The sequence below is a fragment of the Polypterus senegalus genome, chromosome 3 (assembly GCF_016835505.1).
Source record: "Polypterus senegalus isolate Bchr_013 chromosome 3, ASM1683550v1, whole genome shotgun sequence".
Taxonomy (NCBI): domain Eukaryota; kingdom Metazoa; phylum Chordata; class Cladistia; order Polypteriformes; family Polypteridae; genus Polypterus; species Polypterus senegalus.
The window spans coordinates 201462883-201482653 of record NC_053156.1 but is presented as its reverse complement, the minus strand read 5'-3'; the positions used below and the strand labels follow the sequence as shown (position 1 = coordinate 201482653).

At 38.0% G+C, this 19771-nt stretch overlaps 1 long non-coding RNA gene across 1 annotated transcript; it reads right to left on the bottom strand.

The window, feature by feature from the left end:
- Positions 1 to 4224: 4224 nt before the first annotated feature.
- Positions 4225 to 18172, bottom strand: LOC120525777. The gene is made up of 7 exons (XR_005633013.1): positions 18071 to 18172; positions 15481 to 15508; positions 15025 to 15041; positions 12245 to 12304; positions 11231 to 11251; positions 10071 to 10096; positions 4225 to 4296 (listed from the first exon to the last, which is right to left on the bottom strand). It is a non-coding gene; the product is annotated as an uncharacterized LOC120525777 (long non-coding RNA).
- Positions 18173 to 19771: the final 1599 nt, after the last annotated feature.

The following is a 19771-nucleotide window of genomic DNA, read 5'->3' as shown; positions in this document are numbered from 1 at the left end:
TGTCAGTAAAGCCGAATTAAATCCACTGTGATTTAATGTTGTATAATAATAATTAAATGTGAAAAAGTCCAAGTGGTGAATGCGTTTATGTGTAGGAGGAAACCCTGCAAAACCCATAAAGATTGCGGCCAGACCAGGATTTGAACCCCATCTTCTCAAGCTGTGAGATAACAGCTGTAACCACTGCATCACCATGCTCCCCAGCTGTCAGCACTAAAATGAGACACCCTCTCACATTTTCTCAGTTACTGTATGAGGTGTGGAGGACAAAGAAAGGCGAATAATATTCTCATACTCACATAATCCAGTTCAAATTTTTTAGAATCTGTAAACTTGGATGAGGCACCAGTCAGTCACAGGGCCCACTCACACAGTCCCAAAACAGGATGTGGGACTGCTGCTGCATTCACATTTCATCTTCCCACTTCAGGGTATTCATGTGGGATTCCTTTTGGGAGTATTTGGAGGAAAGCAACATCACTGCTGATTTGTTACTTAGTTTGTTAAAAAAAAGCAGTCTAACATATAAAGCTAAATGCGGGTGTGGGTGTTTGCTCTTTATACAATTTCATATTCTTGGTCCAATCTGCACATATATCTGACTTTGTCAGGAAGAGACACTAGACTACTTTGGGAATCCAAAATGCTGTCCCTGGGGGTACCTTTTTCTCCTTTTTATTACAATAAGCTTTAAGGGCATTGTCTTTTTTTGGATTTTGGGCCCTGGGAGGGTCCACCTTACGAAACACCATTTACAGATATTAGCTGTTTACTTACCTATAATAAGTAGACAGACAGACAGACAGACAGACAGACAGACAGACAGACAGACAGACAGACAGACAGACAGACAGACAGACAGATAGATAGATAGATAGATAGATAGATAGATAGATAGATAGATTTTGATTTGTAAAAATATGAGAATGAAAATGATATTCTACTAATTTCCTCTGAGATCATCCATCCATCGTCTAACCCGCTGAATCCAAACACAGGGTCACGGGGGTTTGCTGGAGCCAATCCCAGCCAACACAAGGCAGGAACCAATCCTGGGCAGGGTGCCAACCCACTGCAGGACACACCAAGCCCAATTTAGAATCGCCAGTCCACCTAACCTGCATGTCTTTGGATTGTGGGAGGAAACCGGAGCACCCAGAGGAAACTCACGCAGACACGGAGAGAACATGCAAACTCCACGCAGGAGGACCCGGGAAGCGAACCCGGGTCTCCTAACTGCGAGGCAGCAGCGCTACCACTGCACCACCATGCTGCCCTCCTCTGAGATCAGTAAAATATTAATCATATTGTGCCTTTCATATACACCCAGCTATTACACGGTGGCTTTCTCCAACAGATGTTTTATGTTATTTCTTACTAGGCTTCCACATTTTGGTATTAAAGAATATTAAGTACTGACTTTTTTATTCCTCTCATCTATTTCAGAAATTTTAGCTGAAGATTTGCAGCATGTATATGGCACTTATTGTCCACAAGGTGGTAGTAAAAATTACAAACAAACAAAATTAAAAAAGACCCCTGCTGGACAGTGTGCAGACATGCAGAGTGACACCTACTGCTTTTTCTGTGCCTGAATAACACTCCAATTTTAAACACTTTATATTTTTTATCAAAGCTAACTTTTAGTAATGACACAAGCAAAAGACACTTTAATTTCTTGCCATATGTTATTTTTTCATAATATGTTTCACAACTTTGCTTGGACCCTCCATCTGTAAATATAAAGCTTTAATGTATTGTGAATCAGATTTTTGACACAATCCTGCAAAATCCGTAAATGCTCTTAAGCAAGATATCTGCTATTACAACATCCTCTGTAACTACATATCTCCCCCAGTACTTCCATTATCCTAAGCACATATGTAATCAGAAAACAAAATATGGATTTATGGATTAATTAAACATCACATAAAGTGAGTGTACTCCAGTGCATAAGATCCACCGATTTTGTGTTTTATTTATTTATTTGTTTGTTTTTTGGATCATGAATAAAAGAAAAAAGACAAAAGAAGAGCTGCCTGTCTTCACTGTTTGCGCATTACAATCCAGAACTTTACACTGCCCAATAGATCATGGCAGGACAGCTATCCTGCTTCAGCACCCACCAGCCCACCTTTCACGTCTACCATCTACAAGACAGGCTTCTTTATTTGCATTTATAAAATTCAGGCCTAAATCGGCCGGTTGTATACAGGAGTGACTCTAAAAGATGGTGGCCACAACATATGCCGTGTTCTGGAGGCCCTAATAGGGAACTTTCTTCATATCTTTGTCACAGATTGAAATCCTCACTCCGATGTAAGTCATCCATAAACGTTTATCCTGCTGCACTCTGCCATATTCCTCTCAGAGCAGACACCATGGAACATCTTTCACCTGCCATGACACTCCTCCAGGTGAGCACTCACACTCCAGAGAATGGGTTCCACTCTGTCACTTTGAGAGGACGGTGCAGTCAAAATGATAAATTTACAGTGTAAAAAATGTCTTCTGTCCTTAAGACTAATATGTTTATCGTAAAATCATTCCATCATTACGAGGCACAAAAGAGTTATTTGAAGCTTGTGTAGCTCTTTCTTGAGGATCTTGGCTGCCCTTTCCCAAAAAATAACCATAATCTAATTTCAGCCATAACCTGGGAGATTTGCAGTGCCATCACAGAAATACAATTTTGTTCTGCACCCTCCATAGATCTCACCCCTTGGGAATGCTACATCATTTGGGACATATAGTCACCTCACCTTTGTTATAATATACAGAACGATTGTACCAAATGAATATTATCATCAATGTACACTAGTTGTTTGAAGTAAGGAAGTTGGATGTATTGAAGTAAGGTAGTTTTGCTGACTAATAGTGGCATCTGTGGGGTGGTGATGTTTCATATGTTGATCAGAACATGCAAGTAATGGTGTGTACTCTGTGCATGTGACAATAACTGCCCTATGATCAACTGAGGAATGATAAATTGGAACACAACTAGCATCTAAAGATGGCTGAAAAGTCAAAACTCTCACACTAAATAGTACAAAGACAGAGCCAACATCTGTGTTACACAGATCTTTAGAAAATTTGAAACCATTGAAGACATCTGACCACCCTTTGTCTTGATTCCATGCTTATTAGCAGATTTCTGTGGAAATCATTTTTTGTGCATGACTACTTCTGTTAAATCAGGGGTGTCCAACTCCGTTCCTGGTGTTCCACAGTGGCTGCAGCTTTTCATTCTAATCCTTTTCCTAATCAGCGATCAGTTTTCACTGCTAATTAACTTCTTTTCCCTTCATTTTAATAGCCCTGTTGTTAAGAATTAAATTAAATGGCAGGCAAACAGAAATTAGATGTATAACGAGCCAAAAAGAGCTAAATCAGAGCTTCAAACTCCAACCAGTTTCACTCCAGCCAGCTTCTTAATGAGAAGCTCATTCTTGCTGTAAATTAAAGCCGTTATTGAATGCCATGACTTGTTGCTGCTCTCATTCTGTCACAGGAAACTGTTGGTTTTCTGTTTTTTCTAAGACCACCGTCAAGATGTTTTGGTGTCCTGAGTAAATCAACATGACTGAGACCTTCACCTTTCAGGTTAGCTGGCTGTGTAGTTGCTCATTTTGTGTCTCATTATTGTTTAGCTGATCATTAAGGGAAAAGAAACAACTAAGGGGTCCGAATCACGCCAATTAAAACTAAGGCAAAACAATTTAATTAGCAGCAAAAATGGCTCACTGATTAAGAAGATGCTTAGAATGAAAACCTGCAGCCACTGCAGCCCTCCAGGACTGGAGATCGACACCCCTATGTTAAATAAGATGCCAGTGGTAAATAATGAGTGGTCTTGAGCCCCTGGTCTATTTGTTGGAAATAAGTGTCAAATACCCTTATCATTATTATATCATATCCAAAAATCATGAGTGACAAGTGACTTTATACACAGCGGGTTAAATTCGTTCTGTCTGGGACTGTCAGTATCATCGCTGAACAGTTTTCGATGTAACAGACAGTCTGAGGATCACAGGACAGGCAGAAGAATGTTAGTGATGAGTATTTATTTTTAATGTTTTACGTTTTTGTTAACTTGTGTTGAGCAACACAAAATCTAGTGTAGTGTTGTTAATAATGACCTCATACCAACGCTCACACTCTTTGTTCCATATTATAATAATTAAGAAACAAAAAAACAAAAAAGATGACAAGTTTTTGCAATGCTGATTTTATTTCAGTTGATTACAGGTTTTTAACATGCTGGATAAAATTTAACTTCAGCTTGTTTCCAAGTACCTGAAAACAAATGACATATGTTAGAAAGTTAACAAGGAAGAAAATAGTTTTATTAAAAAGACTCACCATTTTTGATCAGTCACTAGACATATATGTGCTTCTTATTGTATACTAGCTGTCCCCCACAGCTCCACCCTTATAGTGGTGAAACGGGACAAACTTTAAAATTCAATAAACAAACAGGTATCATTAGCTAAGCGGAGGCAAGATACGCTCTAAAATGTGGTGTGAGGTAGACTGACTCAAACGGAGGCCGGCATGTGAGTGAGGTGGGCCTCGTCTGGGACATCACGCTTCCCCCTTCCCCTTGGTCCACAGCCTGTGTCTCAGATTAGCTCAAATATATCGCTCCTGCAAGCAAACTATGATACTTAGCGCTATGAGAGAAGTCACAAAATCAACTGGAATGTTCAAGGAAATTATAGAAAAAAACCCAGACTCATGCCAGTTCAATAAATAAGACACAAATCAAGGTAATGTGCATGTCTTTGAATGACAGGAGGAAACCAGTACAGTAGGTTAAATTTTGACATTATATTGGTTTCAATATTGCTTTGCATTAACAGATTTGGACTGGAATTACTTTGGCACAATCATTAATTATATTGCAATATCAACTTTTACTTTGCATTTTGGGCTTTTTCTACTTAATGTCATGTTTCAGCTAATATTTCCCCCCGACTATAGGCCAAAGTTGTGTTTCTTGTCTGCTTTGGCCAATTTTGCCAATTTTTTCGTCTATAGGGGAGGAATGAAAGCTTTATATTGGTCATAAATTTCGATCTCTGGTTTTCGACGGATCTCGATGTTTTAGAGTCCCCAATACTGAAAAAATCCATATCTCAATGATGGGTGTGTGTCTGTGTGAGGGTGACCTAGAGCTAAAATGGCTGGACAGAAAAATGCCAAACTTGAAAACTTAAGCCAATTATAAGATAATGATGTGGTGATTAGTTTTTGAGCCAAATCGTGCAAGAGAAAGAGGCGCTCTAGAGGAATCAATAAATACCGTAATTATGATTCTTCTCATCAGTTGGTATTGTAATTACCTATTTTATGATCAGAAAGATCAGCATCAGAGTGGTAAATAATTACTGAAATGTTATATAATAGTTTGGGTAACTTGGTCCCTAGGACACAAAGCCTACCAACACTCACGTTTGAATTTTTGTGTTTATGTTGGATTCTTTAGTTTATTATGTGCATTATTCTTTGTCTTTGTCTCTGACTATAAGATGTCTTGGTTATGTCCCATGTGTTTTTATCACCCACCACCAGGAACTGCAATCCACCCTATAAATCTCCCACAGTTCCTGGCGGTTATGGGAGTGGAGTTTTTACTTGTGTTTTGCTGTGCCTTGTTCTTATTGGGATATCCTGGATTTTTGAACCTGTGCTCTGATTTTGACTGGAGAGGGCAATTTTTGGAAGTATTTATGGGACTGCGCTTTTGGAACTCCCAGTTCATGACACTTAACTGTTCACCAGTCCTTCTGCAGTTGTAAAGATGCTATCTGAAAATTAGTTTTTACATAAAAATTTCACTATCCACATTGAAACTGTCATAGTATGAATCTGCATCCAAAATAAAAAAAAGCGTAAAAAGCATGCATGCACCAGTAAAAATTTGAATTGCCAACCATCTACAAAAGATGAAGAGTACACCACAGACAGTTGTGTCGCAGGGCTGTGTTTGGTACTCTTGCTGTTTAAAAGTGTTGTGCCTTTGATAATTCACTATTATTTTTACCTCATTATTAAATTAAAACTATTAACAAAGAAAGTGGACATGAAGAGTGTAAGTACACCTCCATCATCCCCTTCTGTCAACGCCCAAACACAGTTCAGTTTTTCAGTTGATAAGTAACAATTCTTTTAAAATTGCCTTATTTTATTTTGTTAAGCATTATAGCCATTCATTACTTGGTTTCAGTGATCATTTATGTCACAGTGCTTGCACATTCCAGTGTAGAAAGAAAGGTAATGGTTTTTGAAATTAAATGAAGCCATTGGCTTAACTTTTGTAATGCAACTAAACTCACACACAAGTGACTCTATAAAGTGTGAAACCAGTTGGTAATTAGTGCTTCAGATACTTTATATTATGCAGAACTCTGTGTTGGGCTGTAATGCAGGTTACGTGTGTGAACATTTTATTACCCCTGTCAATAACTGGCCTCCAAGCAGTAGTTAGAGCACGGAGTTTACACACAATGCTCTAACCCCCTCTCCAAGGACCCCCAAACCTTCTCGAAGTTAATTTCAATCTTTTTCAACCACTTTTTAACATGTAAATGTCAGACTTTGGACTTGAACATGGATTCTTCTTGTATTTGATAAGCCATTCTTATTGCTAGAACATTACATATAACAGTTTTCACTGTTTCAGTGACAAAGTCACTTAGCATAATGGGAAGTGTGAAAACTGGGATGAGAACAAGTACGTTAGATACACGTTCACTTGGGTATGATGTGATCAAATTCTTGAAAGAAATACTGTCAAAGTTATTAATATGTTCAGAAAAAGTAAGTGCTGACTACATCTGGGGTTCAAGCAACAGTGACTTATGTCTCATATGATCAAGGCAGGATTAAGACTCCACCAATGACACCCCTGCCACACACATGCGTATATGTATCAATTATGACCATCACATACTGTATGCAAGTAATAAATACAGATTCAGCAATTCAAGTACCAAAAACTTTATGTTAGGTCATCACATTTGCTAGAATTTATTGTTCATCAAATATCACAGTTAACAAACATTAGTTAAACATTTTTGAAAGGAGTGTGACACTTTCTGGTTAAAAGGTGATATGTAACCGAAAAAAAAGGGGATCCTTTTTTTCAAGTTTGGTGTTGATTGGTGCATCTTATCTCCTGCAGTGCCCTCATTGTTTTGTTGGCAACTCTGACGAACGGGAGTGCAGATTGATGTTAAAGCGGCTTGAACTGGTGATACTAACTCTCACTGGACGATCTGTAAGGTCATTCTCCTTAGTCTGTACTATCGACAGCCTATTCAAAATACTTGTTCAAATAACTGTTTTAAAATGTCTAGTATAGTTTTCAGCACAACAACGTCTTTTGTTTTTACCCCTTTTTGATTTTTTTTTTATCTTTGCTGCCCCAATGACCTCTCGTTTTGAATGACTTTCTAAGTGGATGTTTTCATTTTTTGAAGCACACTAATGCATCAAATATACCATCTCATAAAAATGTGACCTGTTAGACACCTGCCGAATTTTTTGGGGATACCCATGGTTCATTTCTCTCAGCTTTTGGGATCACCTTTCCTCTTACGCTTTTCTACTATGTAAATCTTGTTTCACACACTTTAACATATCAGCCAACTCCAACTTAATCTTGACTGATACCTTACTCTCCTTGTGTTATTTTCAGTTCACTTTGCTGACTACACAGGTTTCCTCCCCTTTTTGATCTATCATATGTAAGGTGGTCTGACTAAATGATTGGATATTGCTGAATACCATTATATTTTGGTACTGTAGTATTCCCATTTATTAACTTTGCAGATTGCTCCTGCTTTCTCTATAAACCTCTGACCACTCAACTTGACTTCTTTAAATCACAGATCACCATCAGTTCAGGTGCCTCACACTTTCTAATTTAACAATCTTTGACTTACTCTAGCTAGCCTCCTTACCAAATCTCATTGGCAATGCTCCTTTAGATAAAACACATAATTGTTTTATATTTGTGTTTCTTTAGGTAGATCCCACGGGGGCAGGGCCACCTATTTATAAATGTGTACTGTTATTTGGTGTTTGCTTGGCTCTAGTCTTACTGGTGGTCTTTGGATTCTTACTCTCTAACTTTGGCTCCTTCCTTGTCCCTAATCTCTCTTGCTTTCTTTTAATTAAACAAGGTTAAGTTTTGAGAAATATTTAACATTTTATTTTGACCTGATTTGGTCTATTCTGCACCACCACCACCTACTCAAAGCATCATGATGCACCAACATTGATGGACTGAAAGCCAGAAGTCTACGTGACCATCATCATCAGGTCCTTCCATGAAAACCCTAAATACAAAGAGGACTGTTTGACTTATGTTAGGTAGATTGCCCAGAGGGACTGGGCGGTCTCGTGGTCTGGAACCCTACAGATTTTATTTTTTTCTCCAGCTTTTGGAGTTTTTTGTTTTTCTGTCCACCCTGGCCATCGGACCTTACTTATTCTATGTTAATTAATGTTGACTTATGTTTATTTTTTATTGTGTCTTCTATTTTTCTATTCATTTTGTAAAGCACTTTGAGCTACATTTTTTTGTATGAATATGTGCTATATAAATAAATGTTGATCGATTGATTGCTTTTTACACATAATGCTTTCAAATTTGACATTTGTTTCATGCCTGGAATTTGATTGACAAAATAAATTTTTATTACTGTCGTGTTTTTTTTATTTATGAAATTAGGGGCTTTGCCCCCTGCTCACTTCGCTTGCCAACCCCTCCCTCTCCCCCACCAACAATATGCGCTGTTGTGAAGAGGGGAGCTGAACGCACTCCAAGGAGATGCGGTCGCTCCTCTGGAACCCCTCTTAAATGGTGATACAATGGGAAATAAATACAGTTTTTTTTAACTCCTCTTTGCTCAATCAGCTGCTGGCCTGCTGCTGTGCCGCGTGATCTGTATCTCATTTGGAGCTTCAAACATTTAAAAGCCTATACAGCAGCTGTCATTTTGTCTCACTGCCTTGTCTCTCTTCTTCCCCAGACCTCCTCAATCACTATTCAATCTCTTTTCGCTGTTCTGTTATTTCACTGAGTAATATTTTCCATTAGCGTTTGCGCTAATGCAATCTTTAATATCATTATTTTGAGACTTTCAAATTTTCCTACTTCCATTATCTCTAACCTGATCTGCATGTATATCGTGCCAACGTTTTTGAATTCTTTACAACGATCTACTTTGTCTTTTTCCGGCCCCGGGCATGGTTAACCCCTTATCAAGCGGGGTCATTTTTGCTAAATCGCTTGTAATTTGACCTCTCCAAATTAGAATCATTGGTGTTATTGAACTATCTGGACTATAAACACATGTTTGGTCTCTTTGTAAAGGTAACATTCTCTAGTTTCACCCTTAGTAGTCAGAATCACTGTAGGTGTGACTGATCAAAAGTTATGCACATTAGAACTCACAGAAAAATGAATTTTTTTGTTCTCGCCTAAGTTTTTTTGTGAAAATAAAGGCCTCTATAGCTGCAGTAGGTAGGTGGGGACAGAAACACAGGAAATGACCCTGAATGGGGCACCAGACCATTGCTCTGAGCCCACTTAAATGCACACACTTATGCAGAAGACAATCTAAAATCACAAGTTAAACTAATCTTCTTATCTTTGAGGATCGGGGAAGATCCATGCAGACACAGGGAGAATGTTCAGATGTCACATGGACAGAGACCTCTGTGCTGTCATGCTGGACAGACAACAAGAACACAACAGAAGTATCTTAAGATGCAGTCACTCTAATACGTTCTTCCATTCTTTCATTTAAACAGAAAAATATATTTATGCATATTTACTACAGATCCAAAGAAACATACATTAAATACGCCTTTAAAGTAAATCTAACCACAACAAGTGTCAATTTAAAAAATAGTGGAAACATTTAATATATGTGAATATCTGTGGCTGCTGGTGGAGACCACCGTGTGGCAGCTTTCTGTATGAAAAATGAAAACTGGGCTTATAAATATTTGACGAACTGTAGCTTTAAATAATGAAGTAAGAACTGTGCAATTACCTTTAAGGAGCGCTGGGTCAACTTTGCTGGAAAAAGAAACAAAAATCATTTTTTTGTAATGTTAAACTATTTGATCATTATACATCTTTTTCTGAAAATGTAATAAAGACCAGGTACTTCACTTTAGCAAAAATAATAAGCATATTGCACAAGTTGTAATCATGAGAAATGTTAAGGAAAAAAAGAATGCATAGCATTTTTTTTGCTCTTAATCCTTTTTGCAAAGAATTGTTTGAATATTCAGTGCTGCTGCTTTGCAGTAAGGAGACTATGGGGTTGGTTTCCCGGGTTCTCTCTGTGTGGAGAGTAGTGAGAAAAGTGCTATATAAATGTAAAGAATTATTATTATTATTACATGGCTTTACATGGCCCATGCAATGAATTGAACTCTTTTTTTAGTTTTGGGATTTTTTACCCTTGTAAATGTGTTGTAATGATCTGTTTGCAACATTTACGCTCACAGCCACAGAGGCTGGCACCCAGGCTCGAGCTTTATTGCATTCTTGCTAAGCATGTCTTACCTGAGCTTTACTGAATTTTCATCCTGTTCATTCCCCACGTTACATTTTTATGCTGTGTCGCTCTCCTTCACTCATCTGTCAATCCTAATCCTGTTGATCAGTGCCGCTGTATTTGTTCCCCTTATATCCCTTCCTCTGGCTGTCTTAATTTGCATAAACTGGAAAAGCGCAAAGAGCTGATTGCCTCTGTGTCTGTCATGGCTTCATCTCAGCACTGGGCCTACTTGCTACAGTACTATTATTGACAAATAAAAAATTGCATGTTCTAATTTTCTTTTTTTTCCTATAAAAGCACCCAATGTCAATCAAATCACTCTTTTAGATTTTGGGATGTTAAGTTTTTCTGTTTTAAGGGTTGTTTTAAAAGGTAAATATTTTTATATCAACATATCTTTTCTTAACATATATCTACTGCAATAGATCCTGCCAAATTTGCAAATGGGAAATGATGCTTTTGTTAATGAGTGAGTGTTGGTTAACTTTACATTGTACACAAATTATGAATGCTTTGATAACATTTGCATTCTTTGTAATTTTTTATAATGAATTAAGGTTTTCTCTGCTTTGGAAAGCTCCACATCAAATGTAACAACTTCAAAATTCTTAAATAATAGAATAAGAGTAAATTTGATGCATTACCCCTACAAGTTTCTTAATTGCCTGAAAGACAAAATATTAAACAAAATAAATGATTACTTTCCTTTTATATCAACAATCAGTGTTTTGTTCAATATATTTAAAAATATTTTTAGAATAAAAATGAATAAATTACATATACAAAAACAATACATTAACAATCGAAAATGTGTCTCTTTTATGTTCATTCCCTCATACTTCATTGTCTCTTATGTTAGCTTTCTCGTGTTATAAACATGTTAGGTATGGCTGAGTGGAGTCCATTGATTTTTCCTTGTGTTGACTCTTTTTCTTCATGATTTACTCCCTTGAATGTGTGTACCATGCTATGTTCTAAACATTCAGAAAGTATCCTCACATAGCACAGTAAGCTGTTAAATGCAGTAAAGTATTAGTCCAAGCCCTTTCTTGTAAAGTCATTTAACTCTTCCATCTTCCAAGTATTGGGAGAAGTTGGCAGCTGTACTTAGTGCCAGTAAGAAACTGTTTGTAACAAAATGCTAAACAGCAAGCCTGTGTGATAGGTTGCTGTGAGTAGAAGTTTTCTCTGCCTCAAGAAGCAAAGAATGATAGCTTCAAGTAGTAATCTGTGAACACTTTATACACAATAAATGTAACAATGTCAAGTCAATAAACATTGGAGTAAGCATAAATATGCTAAATTACCATATGGACTCTCTTAATTGCCTAAAAACTATTAAAAACATACTTAATAATTTTGTTTTTATATCAGCAATCATTGTTCTTCTAAAATTGTCTAGAGTATAAATGACATATACTAATCCAATACACTGACAATTTAATAATTGTTAATTTTAAGTGCTTCCAGTCATATTTAAATGGGTTTAATGTTAACTTCCTCATATTACAATAAATAAAGGGAAGGAGAATACTATAGAAATATGAACATACAATAGATACCCCAGACCAAATTAGCCTTCTGAATAAAATAAATCTACAAAATGTACTTTAAACCAAAACACGAGTTAACGTCAGGTTTAAAATTTTAATTGGTACCTGTATGGCTCTTCCTAAAATGTTTCTTATGATTCCATTCTGTATTTGCAATTCCTGAAGCTAAAATAAAAAGTAATGCATTTGTTAATTCATCAGTCTGTCCATCTGTTCATTTTCTCAACATTCTTTTTTACATTACAAGGTTGCGTTGAACTGCATTGTGCACAAAGCTGACTCGTGGACAGGACGCCAGTCCACTTCAGTTTGTTAATCCACATTTATAGCTTCATATGTATTTGTTCATATTCTAGCTGATGACAAACTGTTCTTTATTATTTCACTCTAAAACATTTCTCTGAAGTTTAATATTTTATTTAAAAAAGCATTGGCTAGTAACATATAACAAATATGGATATGGTTTATGTTTCATAAAATAATTTCTGATAATCTAGATACATTTGTATATCCACCTAATGCTCTGTTAACTCACTAAATCCAACTCACAGTTGTGGGGGTCTGGGTTCTATTATAGCAGCAGTGGGCAGATAACAGCCACGTCACAGGTCCATTACAGGGCCCATACCCCCACCAATTTAAAGCAAACAACTCATCTTATTAGCACATCTTTATGGACATGAGAAAACCTGCAGACGAATAAGAACCCCAGATGGGGAGTCTGTGAAGCAGCAGTGCTACCTAATGTGCCACATACATTATACCCTCTAAGCCCCCTGAGTCACATGTTGCATTCCATAGAATCACACAGAACAGGGGATATGGACCCAAAGTAGCAGAGGTGTAGTTTGGAAAAACTAACATTTCTTCCAGTGTTTATTGTTGTGTCGTGATTGTTACTGACTACTCATTGACTGTTGTGAGCTGTTCGCAAATTGACTGAAGTTGCAAATGAATTTTTTCATGCTGATGCTCACTTCAATACCCACAAACATAATGCATTCGCTCGTACAGAGCTTGTTCTACATGAATACATGCACTGAAGCACGATATAAGATACAACATCAATAATGCACACTAAGCAGCAGTTAGCAAGTAGAACGTGTGTAATAACTGATTTATATGGAGGTAATGGACTAATATACACTTTCTTATGTGCAATATCTTGGTATTACATCATTACTATGGTTCCTATTGTCTCTGCCTACTTTGACTTCTGCTACTGTTTTCATTGTTTCTCACTCAAGAGTTTTTTGATGTAATGCTATAGTGTAATCTCCTTTAATCAATAGCACAACTTCAAATATTGCACGTTGTGAGGTAAGGACTGAATAATTGGTTTTCTTCACAGTAACTTTGCGTTAGAAAAGAAAACATGGCACACAGTAAGAACATAATAAAGAAACATTCAGTACAGTTCATCATATTAACAATTGTGAAACCTTTTACATTTCTATTGTACCGTCAGAATTCCAAATGGTGCATGCCTTACCCAGCAAGTAGCCCATTCAAATGAAAAATAATGTGTACTCTGATTTATTTCACTTTATCGACCCACAAAGAGGAAACCAACAGCGATTCTGATTCTGTGATTATGATACTAATTCTGATAGATGGTGGCATGCATGCGTATCTGAGGATCACCAGTTCCAGGTCATAAAGGTATGTAGTAACACTCCAGGATAAGAGGGGGTGCTGTTGCTAACATAATCATCTCCTTCCTCCCCAGCTCCAAGAAGACACCCAGTTAGGGCAACTCACTCTGGCACTTCCAGGTTGAGTCCTATAAAGCCAGACTTCCCTGGAAGGAAGCGTCTCACTTTGGGATAAGCCAGACCTGAAGATGGAGCTCATTAAAGCCAGACCCACTCAACCAAGCAGCAGTTACAGGTTAAAAGAAGGCTGTAGTCTGTATTTTCATTATTTCATTAATAGCCTTATCTTTTAATTAAATGGGATGATCGAGTTGGTATCCTAACACTTCTTTATACTCATTCGACCATGACAGATAGATAGATAGACATGAAAGGCATTATACAGGGTGGCACACAAAAAACTGAACTGTCTCCGACCGGCTGGCTCAAGTTATTATACAGGCGGGTGCCGTCGTGATTACAGAGTCTCATTGTTGCGACGGGGTCAGCAGCCCCAACTGTGTATTAGTAAGGAAGCTGTGAGCCAGTGGGTACAGACGTGCATGAAAGAGATCCGGAAGATGTATTCTCTGCAACAGAGGATTGGATTAGTGGAGGCGTATGTGTCTTCCAAGTTCTTTTAAGTAAACGCGGGACATTTTCGCAAATAAGTTTCCTGGCATAAACCTACCAGTAAAGAGCAGTATTCACGAGTTGGTGAAGAAGTGGCGTAAAACTGGGTCAGTTGCAAACTGCAAAAAGAATCAGGCCCCGTCCGTTCGTACACCTGCGGTCGAAGCGGATATTCAGGAACGGATGGCCAGAAGCCCTAGGAAATCGACACGTATATTGGCACAACAAGCGAATGTTTCACGCAGGTCTTGTCAATGTGTGTTGCACTCACTACAAATAAAGCCTTACAGAATGACTTGTGTCTTTCAGTTCACAAGGAAAAACAAGTATTTTATTGCATGTGGCTCCTTCAAACAATTGCAATTGGATTTTTGTATTGCATATCTTTCGTTTTGTGTACGGGCTAAGAAATGTATGTCGACATTGGAGTTGGAGATGGTTCAGTTTTTCATGTGCCACCCGATATAATAGATAGATAGATAGATAGATAGATAGATAGATAGATAGATAGATAGATAGATAGATAGATAGATAGATAGATAGATAGATAGATAGATAGATAGATAACAATATGCTACAAATATCTTAAATATATGATAATATGATAAAACCTCATACCAGAGCTGCTGTATCTGCTGCAAAGAAAAAGAGAGAAATGATAACCATTATCACTTATTTCTTGGATTTTCTAAACAATTTAAAGCTTCACAAATGTTTGGGTGGCACTGGTATTATGCAAGGCTGACAATTAGGCAATTCTGAACACACAAGTAAGCTCATTTCCTATAAATCACATTCAAAGAATGGACTACACACAGAAAACACAAATGACAGAAGTAATTTATGACATCATTATTGAAATTTTGACCAGTTATATTCATCTGCTGCACTACTGTGCCTTTAATAAAGTTGTCAGCTCTGTTCTTTCAATACTACAAGGTTGATGAATAATACAACTTACGATGAATATAATTATGAAAATGAGAAAGGTGGGTGTTTTATACAAAACTTATACAATAAGCAGCTATCAAAAAGCAGTGAATGTACAGTATAAGGATTTGAAAAAAGCATTACCCATTTCCTCTTTGGCAGGAATTTCAGACTGAAACACAAAAGAGTTTATTGTTACATTTATTTATAATACACATACATCTATACTATACAGAAGTATATTTGCAAATTTAAAAAGTAATTAAAAGGATTTTGAGGGTCAGCTTCAGCAGGAAGTATTCACAGCGCATCACTTTTTCCACATTTTGTTATGTTACAGCCTTATTCCAAAATGGATTAAATTCATTTTTTTACTCAGAATTCTACACACAACACCCCATAATGAAAATATGAAAAAAGTTTAGTTGAGGTTTTTGCAAATTTATTAAAAATAAAAAAACTGAGAAATCACATGTACATAAGTATTTACAGCCTTTGCTCAATACTTATCTCAATACTGTCGATGCACCATTGGCAGCAATTACAGCCTCAAGTCTTTTTAAATATGATGCCACAAGCTTGGCACACCTATCCTTGGCCAGTTTCGCCCATTCCTATTTGCAATACCTTACAAGCTCCATCGGGTTGGATGGGAAGCGTTGGTGCACAGCCATTTTAAGATCTCTCCAGAGATGTTCAATCGGATTCAAGTCTGGGCTCTGGCTGGGCCACTCAAGGACATTCACAGAGTTGTCCTGAAGCCACTCCTTTGATATCTTGGCTGTGTGCTTAGAGTCGTTGTCCTGCTGAAAGATGAACTGTCGCCCCAGTCTGAGGTCAAGAGTGATCTGGAGCAGGTTTTCATCCAGGATGTCTTTGTACATTGCTACAGTCATCTTTCCCTTTATCCTGACTAGTCTCCCACTTCCTGCCGCTGAAAAACATCCCCACAGCATGATGCTGCCACCACCATGCTTCACTGTAGGGATGGTATTGGCCTGGTGATGAGCAGTGCCTCGTTTCCTCCAAACGTGACTCCTGGCATTCACACCAAAGAGTTCAATCCTTGTCTCATCAGACCAGAGAATTTTGTTGCTCATGGTCTGAGAGTCCTTCAGGTGCCTTTTGGCAAACTCCAGGCGGGCTTGCCATGTGCCTTTTACTAAGGAGTGGCTTCTGTCTGGCCACTCTACCATACAGGCCTAATTGGTGGATTGCTGCAGAGATGGTTGTCCTTCTGGAAGGTTCTCCTCTCTCCACAGAGGACCTCTGAAGCTCTGACAGAGTGGCCATTGGGTTCTTGGTCGCCTCCCTGACTAAGGCCCTTCTCCCATCATGTCTCAGTTTAGATGGCCAGCCAGCTCTAGGAAGATTCTTGGTGGTTTTGAACTTCTTCCACTTACAGATGATGGAGGCCACTGTGCTCACTGGGACCTTCAAAGCAGCAGAATTTTTTCTGTCACCTTCCCCAGATTTGTGCCTTGAGACAATCCTGTCTCGGAATTCTATAGACAATTCCTTTGACTTCATGCTTGGTTTGTGCTCTGACATGAACTGTCGACTGTGAGACCTTTATATAGACAGGTGTGTGCCTTTCCAAATCATGTCCAATCAACTGATTTACCACATTTGGACTCCAATTAAGCTGCAGAAACATCTCAAGGATGATCGGGGGAAACAGGATGCACCTGAGTTCAATTTTGAGCTTCATGGCAAAGGCTGTGAATACTTATTTACATGTGTGTATAATTCTGAGGAAAAAATGAATTTAATCCATTCTGGACTAAGGCTGTAACATAACAAAATGTGGAAAAAGTGATGCGCTGTGAATACTTTCCGGATGCACTGTAAAGCTCTTAGTTTCCGGATTTGGAGCACTTAGCTGCCCTGTAAAGTATTGTGCTTGCTAGGATCATCTAAAAAGTGACTTCATGTTGTCTGAAAAATCTAGTTAAGAAGTATTCATGTAAGCTGCTCAAACTAAACAAATAGCCATACCTACAGTTATGCATGTGCGTCAGAGGAGCACCTCCCAGCCTCATCTCAGGTATGCAATAACCCGTTGGGGTCAGGCAGGGTGCTGTCACTAACAGTATCGTCTCTATTTTTCCCCACAGCACTGAGAAGGCAACCCTTGAGGACAACTCACCCTTCCCCTTCTAGTCGGAGGAGTCTAAAAACCCGATGCCCTTGAATGTTGGCATCTCATTTAGACCCAGACTTAGATGAGGTCGGAGCTCCACAAGCCTGGCCCACTTTTAAGAGCCAACTACTTTAAGAAGCCCGGAAGGCTGTTTATGCTTGTTTGTGCCCTTATCATACTCCTGCTGTTACAACTAAAGGGGCAACCCGGCTGGCACCCCAGTACTTCTCTGGACTCAGCCTGTGTTCCTTTCACTTATCCACACTGTATATAACTTTTAACCACAGTTTTAATGTACACATTTATACTAACAACTCATCTCTTCACAAATACTGTGGAGCTAGTTAACTAAAAATATCAGTTTTCATTTTAAGTTATTATGCTGTCCTTGATTCTACAGATCTTTTGCCATCTTATCTTATTAAATAGATCACATTACATTCATTCTTTTTCAAATATATATATTTTTTTGTCTAATTATATTGTACTGATTACCAAAACACTACAAAATAATAAATAAAATAATAAAGTAAATAAAAATTTACTTTATTTTAATTTAAAGTAAAAATAAAATAATGAAGTAAAACTTACATGACTTGTGACAAGTACAGTGAAGACTGCCAAGACAGCGAATACAGCAAACTTGTTCATGGTGTTGATAGAGGACAGTCAAGGATGATGATCATCTTCAGAAACATCTTGGCTTTAAATTTGTAACAAGGGTGCTGCTACAATTTTCCTACATTTAAAAACATGAAAAAAAATGTAAAGTTTTGTCAATGAAAATTAGATGAAAATAGGTGGTTTCAAAAGAATTTTTGTGTACTAACTAGGACAGCAAAGCAACACATAAAAAATAATATTCTGAACGTTGCTTAATCTATTTCAGTGAATCATGGGGGCCAAAGCCAATCCTTGGACCACTGGGCGCAAATCAGAAGGGCACACTGGACAGGATGCCAGTCCATCATTTACTCACAGGTCTACTTTGGAAACGTAAACGAATCTAATGCACACACATTCACGTGCACACACACAAACACACACGTCTTTAAATAAAAGCCTATTAAACTGTAGCTGAAACACTTAAAATGCAAAAGTTTATTAAAAAATGGTCCATTTTTTCTCCTGTTTCAGAGCTTTATACTGTGCAAACTGTAATGTTGCCTGTCAAGATCCCCAAGCAACATGCTACATTTAAAATATCTGATGTCTCCTTTCACAGTTCTTTTTAATTATTTTTCCTCTATATTGTTGGTTTTTATAGCAGTTGATTGGCCCGCTAACATACATGGAGAGCTTAGCTTTTTCTGTAGAGATACTGGTTTCAGACCCAGACAATTGGAAACCCTGAAGATCAGCATCTTGGTTTATTGCCAGTTTTGTGAATGGAGTAAAAAATCTGTCCAGTACAGTACAGTGTCAAAGTCCATTTGGGATCCACTTAATCAATGGGAATTGAACCTTGAGAGAATACTGTGCAATGGGTGGCTTGAGTGAGGATAGCAAGGTGATTGGCTGCCTCTCTGTATTGCTTAGAAGAAAATGGTGAGACAAGTTGTTTCCTTCTGGATGCTCTCTGATTCTTAACAGACAGGAAAGTGACTTGCTGACTCTGTATATATAAAATTGTATGAAACCCGGTGTGAAGATGAATAGTCAACTGAAGGATTTACTGCATTTTAAGTAAGTAGCACAGGAAGATTAATACTGTATGTAACGTCAGGCAGGCAATCTGCGCCATCTTCATTTCATTTTCTAAATATATGTATTGTCACCCATGTGACTTAAAGGATTTCCTCGCAGGCTCAGTTGAGGTTTGTAGTGACCCGCTGTGATGAGACTGGGAGCTACAGTTAACGCTGGCATCTCCTTCTTTTTCCATGGGGCAGAGAAACTGCCCAGTGAAAGCATTTTACCTCCACCCCTTCCGGTCCAGCCGCCATAAAACCTGGGCATGCTGGAAGGAGGCGTCAGTTACTTGCCAGAGCAACTCATTGGGTGGAGCTCTGCTAAAAGCTACAATGTTTTTAAATTCCCACATACTGGACTCACATCCACATTATTTCTTTTGTTTTATTTGATTTCATTGTTCAAGGACAATAAAAGGGATGACCCAGTTGGCACCCCAAAATTTCCTTGCTGTTTCCCAGACATGTCATTCCTGCACTCAGCCACAATATGTACAGTAGAACCCCAATAATCTGCACCCTGATTAACCGAGGTTCCGTATTATCCAAGTTGAATCTATAAATGTAATAAACTACTCACTTATAGTTCATAAAAGCTTTG